Genomic DNA, 15,306 nt, shown 5'->3' with positions numbered 1-15,306 from the left:
TCCATTCCATTGCATTCCATTCAATTCCATTCTATTCCATTCTCGTTGATTCCATTCCATTCCATTCCATTCCATTCGGTTTGATTCCATTCAATTCCATTCTCTTCCATACCATTACATTCTCTTCCATTCCATTCCATTCTATTCCATTCCATTCCATTCTATTCGCTTTGATTCCATTCCATCCCATTCCATTCCATTCCATCCCATTCCATTCCATTCCATTCGGGTTGATTCCATTGCATTTAGTTGCATTCCATTCCATTTGGCTGGATTCCATTCCATTCCATTCCATTCCATTCCATTCCATTCCATTCCATACTGGTTGATTCCAATCCGTTCCATTCCTTTCCATTCTATTCCACTCCATTCGTGTTGATTCCGTTCCATTCCATTCCATCGCATTCCATTCCATTCCGTTTCATTCCGTTCATGTTGATTCGTTTCCATTCCTTTCCATTCGGGATGATTCCATTCCCTTCCATTCCATTCCATTCCATTCCATTCGTGTTGATACCATTCCATTCCACGCCATTCCATTCCATTCCATTCCATTAGGGTTGATGCCATTCCATTCCATTCCATACCATTCCATTCCGGTTGGGTTGATTCCATTCCATTCCACTCCATTCCATTTGGGTTAATTGCATTCCATTCCATTCCATTCGACTCCATTCCGTTCCATTCCATTCGGGTGGCTTCCATTCCAGTCAAGAACATTCCATTCCATTCCATTCCATTCCATTCCATTCCATTTCATTCCATTCGGTTTGGTTTGATTCCATTCCATTCCATTCCTTTCCATTCCATTCCATTCCATTCCCTTCGGGTTGATTCCATTCCATTCCATTCCATTCCATTCCATTCCATTCTATTCCATTCGTGTTGATACCATTCCATTCCACGCCATTCCATTCCATTCCATTCCATTCCATTAGGACTGATGACATTCCAATCCTTTCCATACCATTCCATTCCATTTGGGTTGATTCCATTCCATTCCATTCCTTTCCATCCGGGTTATTTGCATCCGTTCCAGTCAAGAACATTCCATTCCATTCCATTACATTCCAATACATTACATTCTGGTTGATTCCATTCCATTCCATTCCATTCCATTCCATTCCATTCCATTCCATTCGGGTTGATTCCATTCCATTCCATTCTATTCCATTCCAATCCACTCTATTCGCGTTGATTCCATTCCTTTCCATTCCATTAAATCCCATTCCATTACATTCCATTCGGGTTGATTCGATTCAATTCCATTCCATTCCATTGCATTCCATTTCATTCTATTCGGGTAGATTCCGTTCTATTCCATTCCAATCCATTGCATTCCACCCCGGTTGATTCCAATCCATTCCATTTCATTCCATTTGGTTTGATTCCATTCCATTCCATTCCATTCCATTCCATTTGGGTTGATTCCATTCCGTTCCATTCCATTCCATTCCATTCGGTTGCTACCATTCCCTTCCATTCCATTCCATTCTATTCCAATCCATTCCATTCTGGTTGATTCCATTCTGTTCCAATCCATTCCATTCCATTCCATTCCATTCCATTCCATTCCATTATGGTTGATTCCATTGCATTGCATTCCATTCCATTCCATTCCATGCCATTCCATTCCATTCCATTCCGGTTGATTCCATTCCATTCCATTCCGTTCCGTTCCATTCCATTCCATTCGGGATGATTCCATTCCATTCCATTCCATTCCATTCCATTTCATTCCATTCCATTCGTGTTGCTACCATTCCATTCCACGCCATTCCATTCCATTCTATTCCATTAGGATTGATGACATTCCATTCCATTCCATACCATTCCATTCCATTCGGGTTGATTCCATTCCATTCCATTCCTATCCATTCCATTCGATTCCTATTGATTCCACTCCATTCCATTCCATTCCATTCGTGTTGCTACCATTCCATTCCACGCCATTCCATTCCATTCTATTCCATTAGGATTGATGACATTCTATTCCATTCCATACCATTCCATTTCATTCGGGTTGATTCCATTCCATTCCATTCCAATCCATTCCATTCGATTCCTATTGATACCATTCCATTCCATTCCATTCCATTCCGATTGATTCCGTTCCATTCCATTCCTTTCCATTCCATTCCATTCCATTCTGCTACATTCCATTCCATTCCATTCCATTCCATTCCATTCCATTCCCTTCGGGTTGTATCCATTCCATTCCATTCCATTCCATTCTATTCCATTCCATTCGGGTTGATTCCATTCCATTCCTTTCCATTCCATTGCATTCCATTCCGTTCCATTCCATTCCATTCGGGTTGATTCCATTCCATTTCATTCCATTCCATTCCATTCCATTCCATTCCATTCGGGTTGATTCGATTCCATTCCATTCCATTCCATTCCATTCCATACTATTCCATTCCATTCCATTCCATTCGGTTTGATTCCATTCCATTCCATTCCATTCCATTCCATTCAGGTTGAATCGATTCCATTTCATTCCATTCCATTCAATTCCATTCCATTCGTGTTGATTCCATTCCATTCCATTCCATTCCATTCCATTCAGGGTGATTCCATTCCATTCCATACCATTCCATTCCATTCGAGTTCATTCCATTCCATTCCATTTGATTCCATTCCATTCTATTCCATTCCATTCGGGGTGACTCCATTCCATTCCATTTCATTCCAATCTATTCCATTCCATTCGGGGTGACTCCATTCCATTCCATTTCATTCCATTCTATTCCATTCCGTTGCATTCCATTTCATTGCATTCGGGTAGATTCTGTTCTATTCCTTTCCAATGCATTCCATTCCATTCCGGTTGATTCCATTCCATTCCATTCCATTCCATTCCGGTTGATTCCATTCCATTCCATTCCATTCCATTTTATTCCATTCTGATTGCTTCCATTACATTCCAATCCAATGCATTCCTTTCCATTCCTTTTCATTTCATTCGGGTTGATTCCATTCCATTCCATTCCATTCCATTCCATTCCATTCCATTCTGGTTGATTCCATTCCATTCCATTCCATTCGGATTGATTCGATTCCATTCCATTCTATTCCATTCCATTCCATTCTATTCTCGTTGATTGCATTCCATCCCATTGCATTCCATTCCATCACATTCCATTCCATTCCATTTGGGTGGATTCCATTCCATTCCATTCCATTCCATTCCATTCCATTCCATCCCATTGCATTCGCGTTGATTCCATTCCATTCCATTCCATTGCATTCCATTCGTGTTGATTCCACTCCATTCCATTCCATTGCATTCCATTCCATTCCGTTTCATTCCATTCATGTTGATTCCATTCCATTACATTCCATTCCGTTCCCTTCCATTCGTGTTGATTCCATTCCATGGCATTCAATTCTATTCCATTCCAATGCATTCCTTTCCATTCCATTTCATTCCATTCGGGATGATTCCATTCCATTCCATTCCATTCCATTCCATTGCATTCTTTCCATTCCATTCCCTTCGGGTTTATTCCATTCCATTCCATTCCATTCCATTCCATTCCATTCCATTCTATTCGGGTTGTCTCCATTCCATTTCATTCGATTCCATTCCATTCCATTCAGGATGATTCCATTCCATTCCATTCCATTCCATTCCATTCCATTCCATTCCATTCGTGTTAATACCATTCTATTCCACGCCATTCCATTCCATTCCATTCCATTAGGATTGATGACATTCCATTCCATTCCATACCATTCCACTCCATTTGGGTTGTTTCCATTCCATTCCATTCCATCCGGGTTAATTCCATTCCATTCCATTACATTCGATTCCGTTCCATTCCATTCCATTCCATTCGTGTTGCTTCCATTCCAGTCAAGAACATTCCATTCCATTCCATTCCCTTCTATTCAGGTTGATTCGTTTCCATTCCATTCCATTCCGTTCCATTCGTTTTGATTCCATTCCATTCCATTCCATTCCTTCCATTCCATTCCATTCGGTTTGATTCCACTCAATCCCATTCCATTGCATTCCATTCCATTCCATTTCATTCCATTCGGGTTGATTCCATTCCATTCCATTCCACTCCATTCTGGTTGATTCCATTCTATTCCATTCCCTTCCATTACATTCCATTCCATTCGGGTTGCTTCCATTCCATTCCAGAACATTCCATTCCATTCCATTCCTTTCCGGTAGATTCCGTTTCACTCCATTCCATTCCATTCGTTTAGATTCCATTCCATGCCATTACATTACGTTACACTACATTACATTACATTCGGTTTGATTCCATTCCATTCCATTCCATTGCATTCCATTGCATTCCATTCCATTCCATGTCACTCCATTCGGGTTGATTCCATTCCATTCCATTCCATTCCATTCCATTCCATTCCATTCCATTCCATTCTGGTTGATTCCATTCCTTTCCATTCTATTCCATTCCATTCCATTCCATTCCATTCGGGTTGATTCCATTCCATTCCATTCTCTTCCATTCCATTCCATTCTATTCGCATTGATTCCATTCCATTCCATTCAATTCCATTCCGTTCCATTCCATTTCATTCCAATCCATTGGGTTTGATTGCATTCCATTCCATTCCATTCAGTTGCTTCCATTCCATTCCAGAAAATTCCATTCCATTCCATTCCATTCCATTCCATTCCATTCCATTCCACTCCATTCCGGTTGATTCCATTCCATTCGATTCCATTCCATTCCATTCCATTCTATTCCATTACATTCCTTTTGATTCCATTCCATTTCATTGCATTCCATTTTATTCCATTCGAATTGCTTCCATTACATTGCATTCCAATGCATTCCTTTCCATTCCATTTCATTTCTTTCGGGTTGATTCCATTCCATTCCATTCCATTCCATTCCATTCGGATTGATTCTATTCCATTCCATTCTATTCCATCCCATTACATTCCATTCCATTTGGGTTGATTCCATTCAATTCCATTCTATTCCATTCCATTCCATTCTATTCGCGTTGATTCCATTCCATCCCATTCCATTCAATTCTATTCGGGCTGATTCCATTCCATTCCATTCCATTTCATTCCATTCCATTTGCATAGATTCCATTCCATTCCATTCAATTCCATTCTATTCGGGTTGATTCCATTCCATTGCATTCCATTCCATTCCTTTGCATTCCATTCCATTCCGTTGCATTCCTTTCCAATCCATTCCATTCCATTGCATTCCATTCCATTCCATTTCATTCCATTCGGGTTGATTCTATTCCATTCCATTCCATTCCATTCCATTCGGGTTGATTCCATTCCGTTCCATTGCATTCCATTCCATTCCATTCCATTTCATTCCATTCGGTTCGGGTTGATTCGATTCCATTCCATTCCATTCCATTCCCTTCGTCTTGATTCCATTCCATTCCATTCCATTCCATTCCATTCCATTCCGATCCATTCGGGTTGATTCCATTCCATTCAATTCCATTCAATTCGGGTTGATTCCATTCCATTCCATTCCATTCCATTCCATTGCATTCCATTCCATTCCTTTCCGTTCCACTGCATTCCATTCCACCCCATTTCACTCCATTCAGGTTGATTCCGTTCCATTCCATTCCACTGCATTACATTCCATTCAATTCGGTTTGATTCCATTCCATTCTATTCCACTCCATTCCATTCCATTCCATTCAATTCCATTTTGGTTGATTCCATTCCATTCAATTACATTCCATTCCATTTGGTTTGATTCCATTGCATTCCATTCCATTCCATTCCATTCCATTCCATTCCATTCCAATCCATTCCATTCGGGTTGCTTCCATTCCATTCCAGAACATTCCATTCCATTCCATTCCACTCCAGTTGATTCCATTCCAATCCATTCCATTCCATTCCATTCCACTCCGGTTGATTCCATTCCATTCCATTCCATTCCATTCGATTTGATTCCATTCCATTCGATTCGATTCCATTCCATTCCATTCGTTTTGATTCCATTCCATTGGATTCCATTCCATTCCATTCCATTCGGGTTGTTTCCATTGCATTCCATTCTATTCCATTCCATTCCATTGTATTCGCGTTGATTCCATTCCATTCCATTCCCCTCCATTCCATTTAATCCCATTCCATTCCTTTCAATTCGGGTTGATTCGATTCCATTCCATTCGATTCCATTGCATTCCATTTCATGCCATTCGGGTAGATTCCGTTCTATTCCATTCCAATCCATTCCATTACGGTTGATTCCATTCCATTCCATTCCATTCCATTCCATTCCACTCCATTCCATTCCATGCCGTTTGATTCCATTCCATTCCATTCCATTCCATTCTATTCCATTCCATTCCTTTTGATTCCATTCCATTCCATTCCATTCCATTCCATTCCATTCCATTCCATTCCATTCCATTCGGTTTGATTCCTTTCCATTCTATTGCAATGCTTTCCATTCCATTCCATTTCATTCCATTCGGGTTGATTCCATTCCATTTCATTCCATTGCGTTCCACTCCAATCCATTCCATTCGGGTTGATTCCATTCCATTCCATTTGATTCCATTCCATTCGATTCCATTCCATTCGGGTTGACTCCATTCCATTCCATTTCATTCCATTCTATTGCATTCCATTGCATTCCAATTCACTCCATTCGGGTAGATTCCGTTCTATTCCATTCCAATCCATTCCATTCCATTCCGGTTGATTCCATTCCATTCCATTCCATTCCATTCCATTCCGGTTGATTCCATTCCATTCCATTCCATTCTATTCCATTCCATTGATTTTGGTTCCATTCCATCCAATTCCATTTTATTCCATTCGGATTCATTCCATTCCATTCCATTCCAATGCATTTCTATCCATTCCATTTCATTCCATTCGGGTTGATTCCATTCCATTCCATTCCATTCCATTCCATTCCATTCCATTCCATTCCATTCCCTTCTGGTTGATTCCATTCCATTCCATTGCATTCCATTCCATTCCATTCGGTTTGATTACGTTCCATTCCTTTCTATTCCATTGCATTCCCTTCTATTCGGGTTGATTCCATTGCATCCTATTCCATTCCATCCCATTCCATTCCATTCCATTCCATTCGGGGTGATTCCATTCTATTCCATTTGGGTTAATTCCATTCCATTCCATTCCATTCCATTCCATTCCATTCCATTCCATTCCATTCCATTGCATTCGGGTTGATTCCATTCTATTCCATTCCATGCCATTCCATTCCTTTTGATTCCATTCCATTGCATTCCATTCCATTCCATTCCATTCCGTTTGGGTTGATTCCATTCCGCTCCAATCCATAACATTCCATTCCATTCGCGTTGATTCCATTCCATTCCATTTCATTCATTCGGGTTGATTCCATTCCATTCCATTCAATTCCATTCCATTCCATTCCATTCCATTCTGGTTGACTCCATTCCATTCCATTTCATTACCTTCCATTCGGTCTGATTCCATTCCATTCCATTCCATTCTATTCCATTCCATTCCATTCTATTCGCGTTGATTCCATTCCATCACATTCCATTCCATTCCATCCCATTCCATTCCATTCCATCCCATTCCATTCCATTCCATTCGGGTTGATTCCATTCCATTCCATTCCATACTATTCCATTCCATTCTGGTTGATTCCTTTCCATTACATTTGATTCCATTCCATTTGATTCCATTCCATTCGGGTTGACTCCTTTGCATTCCATTTCATTCCATTCTATTCCATTCCATTGCATTCCGTCTCATTGCATTTGGGTAGATTCTGTTCTATTCCATTCCAATCCATTCCATTCCATACCAGTTGATTCCATTCCATTCCATTCCATTCCACTCCATTCCATTCCATTCCATTCCGTTCCATTTGGGTTGATTCCATTCCATTCCATTCCATTACATTACATTCCATTCCATTCCATTCCATTCCATTTCATTCCAATCCATTCGGTTTAATTCCCTTCCATTACATTCAATTCCATTCGGTTGCTTCCATTCCATTCCAGAACATTCCATTCCATTCCGGTTGATTCCATTCCATTCCATTCGGTTGCTTCCATTCCATTCCAGAAGATTCCATTCCATTCCTTTCCATTCCATTCCATTCTGGTTGATTCCATTCCATTCCATTCCATTCCATTGCATTCGGTTGCTTCCATTCCATTCCAGAAGATTCCATTCCATTCCTTTCCATTCCATTCCATTCTGGTTGATTCCATTCCATTCCATTCCATTCCATTGCATTCCATTCCATTCCTTTCCATTCCATTGCATTCCATTCCATCCCATTTCACTCCATTCAGGTTGATTCCGTTCCATTCCATTCGACTGCATTACATTCCATTCAATTCGATTTGATTCCATTCCATTCCATTCCACTCCATTCCATTCCATTGCATTCAATTCCATTTTGGTTGATTCCATTCCATTCAATTACATTCCGTTCCATTTGGTTTGATTCCATTGCATTCCATTCCATTCCATTCCATTCCAATCCATTCCATTCGGGTTGCTTCCATTCCATTCCAGAACATTCCATTCCATTCCATTCCACTCCAGTTGATTCCATTCCAATCCATTCCATTCCATTCCATTCCATTCCATTTCATTCCAATCCATTCGGTTTAATTCCCTTCCATTACATTCAATTCCATTCGGTTGCTTCCATTCCATTCCAGAACATTCCATTCCATTCCGGTTGATTCCATTCCATTCCATTCGGTTGCTTCCATTCCATTCCAGAAGATTCCATTCCATTCCTTTCCATTCCATTCCATTCTGGTTGATTCCATTCCATTCCATTCCATTCCATTGCATTCCATTCCATTCCTTTCCATTCCATTGCATTCCATTCCACCCCATTTCACTCCATTCAGGTTGATTCCGTTCCATTCCATTCGACTGCATTACATTCCATTCAATTCGATTTGATTCCATTCCATTCCATTCCACTCCATTCCATTCCATTGCATTCAATTCCATTTTGGTTGATTCCATTCCATTCAATTACATTCCGTTCCATTTGGTTTGATTCCATTGCATTCCATTCCATTCCATTCCATTCCAATCCATTCCATTCGGGTTGCTTCCATTCCATTCCAGAACATTCCATTCCATTCCATTCCACTCCAGTTGATTCCATTCCAATCCATTCCATTCCATTCCATTCCACTCCAGTTGATTCCATTCCATTCCATTCCATTCCATTCGATTTGATTCCATTCCATTCGATTCCATTCCATTCCATTCCATTCGTTTTGATTCCATTCCATTCGATTCCATTCCATTCCATTCCATTCCATTCCATTCCACTCCAGTTGATTCCATTCCATTCCATTCCATTCCATTCGATTTGATTCCATTCCATTCGATTCCATTCCATTCCATTCCATTCGTTTTGATTCCATTCCATTGGATTCCATTCCATTCCATTCCATTCGCGTTTTTTCCATTCCATTCCATTCTATTCCATTCCATTCCATTCTATTCGCGTTGATTCCATTCCATTCCATTCCTCTCCATTCCATTTAATCCCATTCCATTCCATTCCATTCGATTTGATTCCATTCCATTCGATTCCATTCCATTCCATTCTATTCGTTTTGATTCCATTCCATTGGATTCCATTCCATTCCATTCCATTCGGGTTGTTTCCATTCCATTCCATTCTATTCCATTCCATTCCATTTTATTCGCGTTGATTCCATTCCATTCCATTCCCCTCCATTCCATTTAATCCCATTCCATTCCTTTCCATTCGGGTTGATTCGATTCCATTCCATTCGATTCCATTGCATTCCATTTCATGCCATTTGGGTAGATTCCGTTCTATTCCATTACAATCCATTCCATTACGGTTGATTCCATTCCATTCCATTCCATTCCATTCCATTCCATTCCACTCCATTCCATTCCATGCCGGTTGATTCCATTCCATTCCATTCCATTCCTTTCTATTCCATTCCATTCCTTTTGATTCCATTCCATTCCATTCCATTCCATTCGGTTTGATTCCATTCCATTCCTTTGCAATGCTTTCCATTCCATTCCATTTCATTCCATTCGGGTTGATTCCATTCCATTTCATTCCATTGCGTTCCACTCCAATCCATTCCATTCGGGTTGATTCCATTCCATTCCATTTGATTCCATTCCATTCGAATCCATTCCATTCGGGTTGACTCCATTCCATTCCATTTCATTCCATTCTATTCCATTCCATTGCATTCCAATTCAGTCCATTCGGGTAGATTCCGTTCTATTCCATTCCAATCCATTCCATTCCATTCCGGTTGATTCCTTTCCATTCCATTCCATTCCATTCCATTCCATTCCATTCCGGTTGATTCCATTCCATTCCATTCCATTCTATTCCATTACATTCCTTTTGATTCCATTCCATTTCATTGCATTCCATTTTATTCCATTTGAATTGCTTCCATTACATTGCATTCCAATGCATTCCTTTCCATTCCATTTCATTTCTTTCGGGTTGATTCCATTCCATTCCATTCCATTCCATTCCATTCTGGTTTATTCCATTCCATTCCATTCCATTCGGATTGATTCTATTCCATTCCATTCTATTCCATCCCATTACATTCCATTCCATTTGGGTTGATTCCATTCAATTCCATTCTATTCCATTCCATTCCATTCTATTCGCGTTGATTCCATTCCATCCCATTCCATTCAATTCTATTGGGGCTGATTCCATTCCATTCCATTCCATTTCATTCCATTCCATTTGCATAGATTCCATTCGATTCCATTCAACTCCATTCTATTCGGGTTGATTCCATTCCATTGCATTCCATTCCATTCCTTTGCATTCCATTCCATTCCATTGCATTCCATTCCAATCCATTCCATCCCATTGCATTCCATTCCATTCCATTTCATTCGATTCGGGTTGATTCTATTCCATTCCATTCCATTCCATTCCATTCGGGTTGATTCCATTCCGTTCCATTGCATTCCATTCCATTCCATTCCATTTCATTCCATTCGGTTCGGGTTGATTCGATTCCATTCCATTCCATTCCATTCCCTTCGGCTTGATTCCATTCCATTCCATTCCATTCCATTCCATTCCATTCCATTCCGATCCATTCGGGTTGATTCCATTCCATTCCATTCCATTCCATTCGGGTTGATTCCATTCCATTCCATTCCATTCCAGTGCATTCCATTCCATTCCTTTCCGTTCCACTGCATTCCATTCCACCCCATTTCACTCCATTCAGGTTGATTCCGTTCCATTCCATTCCACTGCATTACATTCCATTCAATTCGGTTTGATTCCATTCCATTCCATTCCACTCCATTATATTCCATTCCATTCAATTCCATTTTGGTTGATTCCATTCCATTCAATTACATTCCATTCCATTTGGTTTGATTCCATTGCATTCCATTCCATTCCATTCCATTCCAATCCATTCCATTTGGGTTGCTTCCATTCCATTCCAGAACATTCCATTCCATTCCATTCCACTCCAGTTGATTCCATTCCAATCTATTCCATTCCATTCCATTCCAGTCCGGTTGATTCCATTCCATTCCACTCCATTCCATTCGATTTGATTCCATTCCATTCGATTCCATTCCATTCCATTCCATTCGTTTTGATTCCATTCCATTGGATTCCATTCCATTCCATTCCATTCGGGTTGTTTCCATTCCATTCCATTCTATTCCATTCCATTCCATTGTATTCGCGTTGATTCCATTCCATTCCATTCCCCTCCATTCCATTTAATCCCATTCCATTCCTTTCAATTCGGGTTGATTCGATTCCATTCCATTCGATTCCATTGCATTCCATTTCATGCCATTCGTGTAGATTCCGTTCTATTCCATTCCAATCCATTCCATTACGGTTGATTCCATTCCATTCCATTCCATTCCATTCCACTCCATTCCATTCCATGCCGGTTGATTCCATTCCATTCCATTCCATTCCATTCTATTCCATTCCATTCCTTTTGATTCCATTCCATTCCATTCCATTCCATTCCATTCCATTCCATTCCATTCGATTTGATTCCATTCCATTCCATTGCAATGCTTTCCATTCCATTCCATTTCATTCCATTCGGGTTGATTCCATTCCATTTCATTCCATTGCGTTCCACTCCAATCCATTCCATTCGGGTTGATTCCATTCCATTCCATTTGATTCCATTCCATTCGATTCCATTCCATTCGGGTTGACTCCATTCCATTCCATTTCATTCCATTCTATTGCATTCCATTGCATTCCAATTCACTCCATTCGGGTAGATTCCGTTCTATTCCATTCCAATACATTCCATTCCATTCCGGTTGATTCCATTCCATTCCATTCCATTCCATTCCGGTTGATTCCATTCCATTCCATTCCATTCTATTCCATTCCATTCATTTTGGTTCCATTCCATTCAATTCCATTCCATTACATTTTATTCCATTCGGATTCATTCCATTCCATTCCATTCCAATGCATTCCTTTCAATTCCATTTCATTCCATTCCGGTTCATGCCATTCCATTCCATTCCATTCCATTCCATTCCCTTCTGGTTGATTCCATTCCATTCCATTGCATTCCATTCCATTCCATTTGGTTGATTTCGTTCCATTCCTTTCTATTCCATTGCATTCCCTTCTATTCTGGTTGACTCCATTGCATCCTATTCCATTCCATCCCATTCCATTCCATTCCATTCCATTCGGGTTGATTCCATTCTATTCCATTTGGGTTAATTCCATTCCATTCCATTCCATTCCATTCCATTCCATTCCATTCCATTGCATTCGGGTTGATTCCATTCCATTCCATTCCATGCCATTCCATTCCTTTTGATTCCATTTCATTGCATTCCATTCCATTCCATTCCATTCCGTTTGTGTTGATTCCATTCCGCTCCAATCCATAACATTCCATTCCATTCGCGTTGATTCCATTCCATTCCATTTCATTCATTCGGGTTGATTCCATTCCATTCCATTCCATTCCATTCCATTCTGGTTGATTCCGTTCCATTCCATTCCATTCCATTTCATTACCTTCCATTCGGTTTGATTCCATTCCATTCCATTCTATTCCATTCCATTCCATTCTATTCGCGTTGATTCCATTCCATCACATTCCATTCCATTCCATCCCATTCCATTCCATTCCATCCCATTCCATTCCATTCCATTCGGGTTGATTCCATTCCATTCCATTCCATACCATTCCATTCCATTCTGGTTGATTCCTTTCCATTACATTTGATTCCATTCCATTTGATTCCATTCCATTCGGGTTGACTCCTTTGCATTCCATTTCATTCCATTCTATTCCATTCCATTGCATTCCGTCTCATTCCATTCGGGTAGATTCTGTTCTATTCCATTCCAATCCATTCCATTCCATACCGGTTGATTCCATTCCATTCCATTCCATTCCACTCCATTCCATTCCATTCCATTCCGTTCCATTTAGGTTGATTCCATTCCATTCCATTCCATTCCATTCCATTCCATTCCATTCCATTTCATTCGAATCCATTCGGTTTAATTCCCTTCCATTACATTCAATTCCATTCGGTTGCTTCCATTCCATTCTAGAACATTCCATTCCATTCCGGTTGATTCCATTCCATTCCATTCGGTTGCTTCCATTCCATTCCAGAAGATTCCATTCCATTCCTTTCCATTCCATTCCATTCTGGTTGATTCCATTCCATTCCATTCCATTCCATTGCATTCCATTCCATTCCTTTCCATTCCATTGCATTCCATTCCACCCCATTTCACTCCATTCAGGTTGATTCCGTTCCATTCCATTCGACTGCATTACATTCCATTCAATTCGATTTGATTCCATTCCATTCCATTCCACTCCATTCCATTCCATTCCATTCAATTCCATTTTGGTTGATTCCATTCCATTCAATTACATTCCGTTCCATTTGGTTTGATTCCATTGCATTCCATTCCATTCCATTCCATTCCAATCCATTCCATTCGGGTTGCTTCCATTCCATTCCAGAACATTCCATTCCATTCCATTCCACTCCAGTTGATTCCATTCCAATCCATTCCATTCCATTCCATTCCATTCCATTTCATTCCAATCCATTCGGTTTAATTCCCTTCCATTACATTCAATTCCATTCGGTTGCTTCCATTCCATTCCAGAACATTCCATTCCATTCCGGTTGATTCCATTCCATTCCATTCGGTTGCTTCCATTCCATTCCAGAAGATTCCATTGCATTTCTTTCCATTCCATTCCATTCTGGTTGATTCCATTCCATTCCATTCCATTCCATTCCATTCCATTGCATTCCATTCCATTCCTTTCCATTCCATTGCATTCCATTCCACCCCATTTCACTCCATTCAGTTTGATTCCGTTCCATTCCATTCTACTGCATTACATTCCATTCAATTCGATTTGATTCCATTCCATTCCATTGCACTCCATTCCATTCCATTCCATTCCATTCCACTCCATTCCATTCCATGCCGGTTGATTCAATTCCATTCCATTCCATTCCATTCTATTCCATTCCATTCCTTTTGATTCCATTCCATTCCATTCCATTCCATTCGGTTTGATTCCATTCCATTCCATTGCATTCCATTACATTACATTTCATCAAATTCGGTTTGATTCCATACCATTTCATTCCATTGCATTCCATTCCATTCCATGTCATTCCATTCGGGTTGATTCCATTCCATTCCATTCCATTCCATTCCATTCCCTTCGGGTTGAATCCATTCCCTTCCATTCCATTCCATTCCATTCCCTTCCCTTCGGGTTGAATCCATTCCATTCCATTCCATTCCATTCTATTCCATTCCATTCCATTCGGGTTGATTCCATTCCATTCCATTCCATTCCATTCCATTCCAATCCATTCGGGTTAATTCCATTCCATTTCATTCCATTCCATTCCATTCCATTCCTTTTGGGATGATTCCATTCCATTCCATTCCACTCCATTCCATTCCATCCTATTCCATTCCACTCCATTCCATTCTGGTTGACTCCATTCCATTCCATTCCATTCCATTCCATTCCATTCCATTCGGATTGATTCGATTCCATTTCTTTCCATTCCATTCCATTCCATTCCATTCGTGTTGATTCCATTCCATTCCATTCCATTCAATTACATTCCATTCCATTTGGTTTGATTCCACTGCAATCCATTCCATTCCATTCCATTTCATTCCATTCCATTCGGGTTGCTTCCATTCCATTCCAGAACATTCCATTCCATTCCATTCCACTCCAGTTGATTCCATTCCATTCCATTCCATTCCATTCCATTCC

The sequence above is a fragment of the Pan paniscus genome, chromosome 18 (assembly GCF_029289425.2).
Source record: "Pan paniscus chromosome 18, NHGRI_mPanPan1-v2.0_pri, whole genome shotgun sequence".
NCBI lineage: Eukaryota > Metazoa > Chordata > Mammalia > Primates > Hominidae > Pan > Pan paniscus.
This window is presented reverse-complemented; position numbering follows the sequence as displayed.